We start from the raw sequence: 8,252 nt of genomic DNA, 5'->3' as shown, positions 1-8,252 counted from the left end.
GTCCTGGCCGCGCGGGCCAGCCGTGGGCGGCGGCGGTCGGCGATCCAGCCGGTGGTGGCTGGCGGCTCAGGGGGGTGGAGGTTGAAGATAAACTGCAGGCCCTTGATTTCGTATCCAACGGCTGGAAAATCTACTGACCAGAGATGAAAAAGTCAGTCGACTGACGTGTAGCCTCACCCCGCACGTACACATGCATGCACGCAACACTCGCACGAACACAAGCATGCATGCAGGCGTGCAACACTGACACGTACACATAACGAACACACGCACGCATGCAGGCGTGCAACACTGACACGTACACATGCACTCACGAACACACGCACGTATGCACACATGCATGCAACACTGAAACATACACATGCACGCATGCAACACTCGCACGCCTGCATGCACACAGCACACGACACAAGACACACGCTCAACCTATACGTGCATGCACCCTTTGTTAAGGACATGAATTGTTACGGGTATTAATCTTCTTATCTGTGATAAGAAGAAGAACATTGATGTTTGTAGCGGTATTTATGAATCACAACGTATCAAACGGGCTATCAACGTATATATGAAAATTTTAAAATTCTCTTAAATTATATAGTAGGCTTATCTAGATGAAATAGATGACGTCACACTCAATGAACAATCATCGGTTTATGAAATGTCCGTTTCTGACCGCCCTGGCCCACCAAAAGTTCATATGCCGTGCGCTGGCTGCGTTGGGTCTTTGACATGCAGGCCATGTACCCAAAGAGCCCATACGTCAGTGGAAGAACGGCGCGGTGTCATACGTCGGAGTCGAGGGCGCCACTCGATGCACGCCCGGCTAAACACGCCTCCTTGCCGCATTCAAATGCCTGCATGAAACACGTGTGGAAGCCGAGATACCCACTCTGGACACACGTCCGTTCATGACCGGGCTGGCATTAAACGCAATGCCGGCCGAGCTCCTCCCTTTCGCCGTCTATTTAATCTCCTATTTAAACGAGGCGAAACGCCGGCCAAGAATCGCACACCTCTGCCGCTCCCCTATCTCCTCCTTCACCATCTTGTCCACTCTTACAATGGCTTACGAAGAGTAGTTATCCCGCATCCAAGCCGGCTGGGTGGCCCGCCGAGCCCGCCGGATACGAGCTATGCAGCTCGCCGATCCACCTCCCTTCCCTCGCCCGACGGAGCCAGTTGCCGCCCCAAGCCGGCGCGCGGTTCAGCAACTCGCCGCTCCAGGCCAGCTCGACGAGGAGCGGCGCACGGGCGTCGTCGCTGCCGTCCACGCCGCCGCCTCGTACCGTGCCTCCCGTGTCTGCGACCGCGTCTCCCGTCTCTGTGGCCGAGACTCCCATGCCGGCGGCCGCGCCATGCAAGCAGAGAGAGAAGCCGGGTACGCGAAGAGCAACGAGTCGGTGGCCAGCGCCTCCGAGTCCGCCGCCATCATCGAGGAGAAGTAGAACACGGGAGGCCGCCGCCGCTTGGGTCCCATGAAGGCCACCGCGGAGGCGACGCCGGCGTACAAAACAGGTGTCTTGCCGGATCCTTTTGTTGTGAGGACCTTCGTCGACCCCGCATGGGCTCCACGGAAGCAGAGAAGCCCCCTTCCACCAGCATCTTGGGCATCAGCCAACCATATCAGTTGGGCAGTGGGGAAGCGAGCCGTCCTTTGCGCTGAAGCATATACCTCCGGGGCTCCCGGCAGTCCGGTGATCGTGCTGCCGGACATGAGGAACACAAATGTATCGGCGGGCGACCATTTAGGCCAGATATTATATACCTGTGCTGTCCAGAACTAGCACCGCTTAGTTGATTTGAATGTAATGAAATCCGTCATGTTTGTATGAAAATCTGGTATTTTATATGAATTCCGTCATTGTTTATGAGAAATATTGCCGTGTTTGCATGAATTTCGTCCGGTTGGTTGAGTTGCTGTCAGAATGTGTGCAGCTACAGTTGGATGGCGTAATATGCGGGTCGCCGGTCGGTCTGTGGCCGGCGCGGGCGGCGTGGTGGGACAAAAAAAGCACAGCTCGTGCGAGCTCGTCTCCAACGTGCGCGCTGGAGGATGCATGAGCCGAGCCATTCCTCGTTCATCGGTGGAAAAGGCACCGGTGGACAAAAGGGTCGCCAATACTTTGGCTACCCCGGGCAAAATCCAAACAGCCCCGCCCAGCAGATTCAAATCCCTCGTTCGCTGTGAAATTTTGCCATGTGTTGTTTTCATGGACTAGCAAGATGCCCGTGCATTGCACGGAACATCAAGATGCATTTTTTTACAAAACACCTGTTGTGATTGACCCATGCGGGAGTAATCCCATGTGTAAAACCTAATGATATCTTGAGAATTTTATCGGAAAAATGGTATCTCGAGAATTTAATCGAAAAAATGATATCTCGAGAAAGATGAGGGATAAGGTGAGGAGGAGTGGGGCGTGGTGGTGACTGGTGGTCGGACTGGGCGGAGGCATGGGGATGGACGGCACATTATGTCTAGGTTTGTATCTCTCTCACACACACCCACGTAGGTGGGGGACGTGCACGAAGAGAAGAGGTGCACGCATGGCGCACGTACTCCCATCTCTTTCCCAACCACACCCGCGCGGGTACACGGTGGAGCTCATTTTTGTACGAAAAGGCAGCCCACGTGGTAATTTGACACGTGTACTGGTTATCCACTTGACGGAGGATCGTCTACCACAGGTGAACAAAAAAATTGCGACTTGACGCGTTATGTTAAAAAAGAGGCAAACCATGTGGGGCCTACCTTAGAGGCAAGGTTCTATACACTCGAGATGCTCTGTACGTATTACTTTTGATGTGTCCCGTCAACTCGCAGAACGAGGAGAAGCTTGCTTACTACACCGTCTCCACCGCCCACGGGCGCGGTGGCTCGCAAGACGAGGTGAAGCTTGCTTACTACTACCTCCGTCCTAGTTTATTTGTCCCCATTGTATATTGTGTCAAATTTTGACTATAGATTGAACTAACAAAACGTTCGTGCATGTTACCAAAAATTATATCATTGAAAACTATGTTGAAATACGAATCCAACGATATAATTTTTTTGACATGCATTAATATTTTGTTAGCTAAATATTTAGTCAAAATTTGGCACGAACTACAAAGGTGGCCTACAAACCAGGATGGAGGTAGTAGTACTACGCCTTACGCCCGCTCCCTGAAGGAAATGTGCCCTAGAGGCAATAATAAAGTTATTATTTATTTCCTTATATCATGATAAATGTTTATTATTCATGCTAGAATTGTATTAACCGGAAACACAATACTTGTGTGAATACATAGAAAAACAGAGTGTCACTAGTATGCCTCTACTTGACTAGCTCGTTGATCAAAGATGGTTATGTTTCCTAGCCATAGACATGAGTTGTCATTTGATTAACGGGTATATGGAGAAGAGGAGAGGCGGCCAGAGGAGGGCCGCGCGCCCCACCCCCCTAGTCCAAATAGGACAAGGAGCGGGGGGCGGCGCCCCTCCCCCTTTCCTTCCTCTCCTCCACCTCTTTCCCCTCCACTCCTAATCCAACTAGGAAAAGGAAGGGAGTCCTACTCCCGGTGGGAGTAGGACTCCACCTGGCGCGCCCCTCCTGGCCGGCCGCACCTCCCCCCTTGCTCCTTTATATACGGGGGCAGGGGGGCACCCTAGAGACACAACAATTGATCGTTTGATCTTTTAGCCGTGTGCGGTGCCCCCCTCCACCATAGTCCACCTCGATAATACTGTAGCGGTGCTTAGGCGAAGCCCTGCGTCGGTAGAACATCATCATCGTCACCACGCCGTCGTGCTGACGAAACTCTCCCTCAACACTCGGCTGGATCGGAGTTCGAGGGATGTCATCGGGCTGAACGTGTGCTGAACTCGGAGGTGCCGTGCGTTCGGTACTTGATCGGTCGGATCGTGAAGACGTACGACTACATCAACCGCGTTGTGCTAACGCTTCCGCTTCCGGTGTACGAGGGTACGTGGACAACACTCTCCCCTCTCATTGCTATGCATCACCATGATATTGCGTGTGCGTAGGAAAATTTTGAAATTACTACGTTCCCCAACAGTGGCATCCGAGCCTGGTTTTATGCGTAGATGTCATATGCACGAGTAGAACACAAGTGAGTTGTTGGCGATATAAGTCATACTGCTTACCAGCACGTCATACTTTGGTTCGGCGGTATTGTTGGATGAAGCGGCCCGGACCGACATTACGCGTACGCTTACGCGATACTGGTTCTACCGACGTGCTTTGCACACAAGTGGCTGGCGGGTGTCAGTTTCTCCAACTTTAGTTGAACCGAGTGTGGCTACGCCTGGCCCTTGCGAAGGTTAAAATAGCACCAACTTGACAAACTATCGTTGTGGTTTCGATGCATAGGTAATAACGGTTCTTGCTAAGCCCGTAGCAGGCACGTAAAATTTGCAACAACAAAGTAGAGGACGTCTAACTTGTTTTTGCAGGGCATGTTGTGATGTGATATGGTCAAGACATGATGCTAAATTTTATTGTATGAGATGATCATGTTTTGTAACCAAGTTATCGGCAACTGGCAGGAGACATATGGTTGTCGCTTTATTGTATGCAATGCAATCGCCCTGTAATGCTTTACTTTATCACTAAGCGGTAGCGATAGTTTTAGAAGCATAAAGATTGGCGAGACGACAACGATGCTACGATGAAGATCAAGGTGTCGCGCCGATGACGATGGTGATCATGACGGTGCTTCAGAGATGGAGATCACAAGGACAAGATGATGATGGCCATATCATATCACTTATATTGATTGCATGTGATGTTTATCTTTTATGCATCTTATCTTGCTTTGATTGACGGTAGCATTATAAGATGATCCCTTACTAAATTATCAAAGTATAAGTGTTCTCCCTGAGTATGCACCGTTGCAAAAGTTCTTCATGCTGAGACACCACGTGATGATCGGGTGTGATTGGCTCTACGTTCAAATACAACGGGTGCAAAACAGTTGCACACGCGGAATACTCAGGTTAAGCTTGACGAGCCTAGCATATAACAGATATGGCCTCAGAACACTGAGACCGAAAGGTCGAGCGTGAATCATATAGTAGATATGATCAACATAGTGATGTTCACCGTTGAAACTAGTCCATCTCACGTGATGATCGGACATGGTTTAGTTGATATGGATCACGTGATCACTTAGAGGATTAGAGGGATGTCTATCTAAGTGGGAGTTCTTAAGTAATATGATTAATTGAACTTAAATTTATCATGAACTTAGTACCTGATAGTATCTTGCTTGTCTATGTTGATTGAAGATAGATGGCCCATGCTGTTGTTCCGTTGAATTTTAATGCGTTCCTTGAGAAAGCAAAGTTGCAAGATGATGGTAGCAATTACACGGACTGGGTCCGTAACTTGAGGATTATCCTCATTGCTGCACAGAAGAATTACGTCCTGGAAGCACCGCTGGGTGCCAGGTCTGCTGCTAATGCAACTGACGACGTTAAGAACGTCTGGCAGAGCAAAGCTGATGACTACTCGATAGTTCAATGTGCCATGCTTTACGGCTTAGAACCGGGACTTCAATGACGTTTTGAACGTCATGGAGCATATGAGATGTTCCAGGAGTTGAAGTTAATATTTCAAGCAAATGCCCGGATTGAGAGATATGAAGTCTCCAATAAGTTCTACAGCTGCAAGATGGAGGAGAATAGTTCTGTCAGTGAGCATATACTCAAGATGTCTGGGTACTGCAATCACTTGATTCAACTGGGAGTTAATCTTCCTGATGATAGCATCATTGACAGAATTCTCCAATCACTGCCACCAAGCTACAAGATCTTCGTGATGAACTATAACATGCAAGGGATGGATAAGACAATTCCCAAGCTCTTCGCAATGCTAAAGGCTGCGGAGGTAGAAATCAAAAAGGAGCATCAAGTGTTGATGGTCAATAAGACCACCAGTTTCAAGAAAAAGGGCAAAGGGAAGAAGAAGGGGAACTTCAAGAAGAACAACAAGCAAGTTGTTGTTCAGGAGAAGAAACCCAAGTCTGGACCTAAGCCTGAGACTGAGTGCTTCTACTGCAAGCAGACTGGTCACTTGAAGCGGAACTGCCCCAAGTATTTGGCGGATAAGAAGGATGGCAAGGTGAACAAAGGTATATGTGATATACATGTTATTGATGTGTACCTTACTAATGCTCGCAGTAGCACCTGGGTATTTGATACTGGTTCTGTTGCTAATATTTGCAACTCGAAAGAGGGGCTACAGATTAAGCGAAGATTGGCTAAGGACGAGGTGACGATGCGCGTGGGAAATGGTTCCAAAGTCGATGTGATCGCGGTCGGCACGCTACCTCTACATCTACCTTCGGGATTAGTTTTAGACCTAAATAATTGTTATTTGGTGCCAGCGTTATGCATGAACATTATATCTGGATCTTGTTTGATGCGAGACGGTTATTCATTTAAATCAGAGAATAATGGTTGTTCTATTTATATGAGTAATATCTTTTATGGTTATGCACCCTTGAAGAGTGGTCTATTTTTGTTGAATCTAGATAGTAGTGATACACATATTCATAATATTAAAGCCAAAAGATGCAGAGCTGATAATGATAGTACAACTTATTTGTGGCACTACCGTTTAGGTCATATCGGTGTAAAGCGCATGAAGAAACTCCATACTGATGGACTTTTGGAACCACTTGATTATGAACCACTTGGTACTTGCGAACCGTGCCTCATGGGCAAGATGACTAAAACGCCGTTCTCCGGAACTATGGAGAGAGCAACAGATTTGTTGGAAATCATACATACAGATGTATGTGGTCCGATGAATGTTGAGGCTCGTGGTGGATATCATTATTTTCTCACCTTCACAGATGATTTAAGCAGATATGGGTATATCTACTTAAAGAAACATAAGTCTGAAACATTTGAAAAGTTCAAAGAATTTCAGAGTGAAGTTGAAAATCATCGTAACAAGAAATAAAGTTTCTACGATCTGATCGTGGAGGAGAATATTTGAGTTATGAGTTTGGTCTTCATTTGAAACAATGCGGAATAGTTTCGCAACTCACGCCACCCGGAACACCACAACGTAATGGTGTGTCCGAACGTCGTAATCGTACTCTTCTAGATATGGTGCGATCTATGGTGTCTCTTACTGATTTACCGCTATCTTTTTGGGGTTATGCTTTAGAGACGTCCGCATTCACATTAAATAGGGCACCATCAAAATCCGTTGAGACGACGCCTTATGAACTGTGGTTTGGCAAGAAACCAAAGTTGTCATTTCTTAAAGTTTGGGGCTGCGATGCTTTTGTGAAAAAACTTCAACCTGATAAGCTCGAACCCAAATCGGAGAAATGTGTCTTCATAGGATACCCAAAGGAGATTGTTGGGTACACCTTCTATCACAGATCCGAAGGCAAGACTTTTGTTGCTAAATTCGGAATCTTTCTGGAGAAGGAGTTTCTCTCGAAAGAAGTGGGTGGGAGGAAAGTAGAACTTGATGAGGTAATTGTACTTGCTCCCTTATTGGAAAGTAGTTCATCGCAGAAACCGGTTTCTGCGACGCCTACACCAATCAGTGTGGAAGTTAATGATGATGATCATGGAACTTTAGATCAAGTTGTTACTGAACCTCGTAGGTCAACCAGAGTAAAATCCGCACCAGAGTGGTACGGTAATCCTGTTCTGGAGGTTATGCTACTAGATCATGACGAACCTACGAACTATGAAGAAGCAATGGTGAGCCCAGATTCCGTGAAATAGCTTGAGGCCATGAAATCTGAGATGGGATCCATGTATGAGAACAAAGTGTGGACTTTGGTTGACTTGCCCGATGATCGGCAAGCAATTGAGAAATAATGGATCTTCAAGAAGAAGACTGACGCTGACGGTAATGTTACTGTCTATAAAGCTCGACTTGTTGCAAAAGGTTTTCGACAAGTTCAAGGGATTGACTACGATGAGACCTTCTCACCCGTAGCGATGCTTAAGTCTGTCTGAATCATGTTAGCAATTGCCGCATTTTATGATTATGAAATTTGGCAAATGGATGTCAAAACTGCATTCCTGAATGGATTTCTGGAAGAAGAGTTGTATATGATGCAACCAGAAGGTTTTGTCGATCCAAAGGGAGCTAACAAAGTGTGCAAACTCCAGCGATCCATTTATGGACTAGTGCAAGCCTCTCGGAGTTGGAATAAACGCTTTGATAGTGTGATCAAAGCATTTGGTTTTGTACAGACTTTTGGAGAAGCCTGTA

Source organism: Triticum aestivum, chromosome 7D, assembly GCF_018294505.1.
Source record: "Triticum aestivum cultivar Chinese Spring chromosome 7D, IWGSC CS RefSeq v2.1, whole genome shotgun sequence".
Classification (NCBI taxonomy): Eukaryota; Viridiplantae; Streptophyta; class Magnoliopsida; order Poales; family Poaceae; genus Triticum; species Triticum aestivum.
This window is presented reverse-complemented; position numbering follows the sequence as displayed.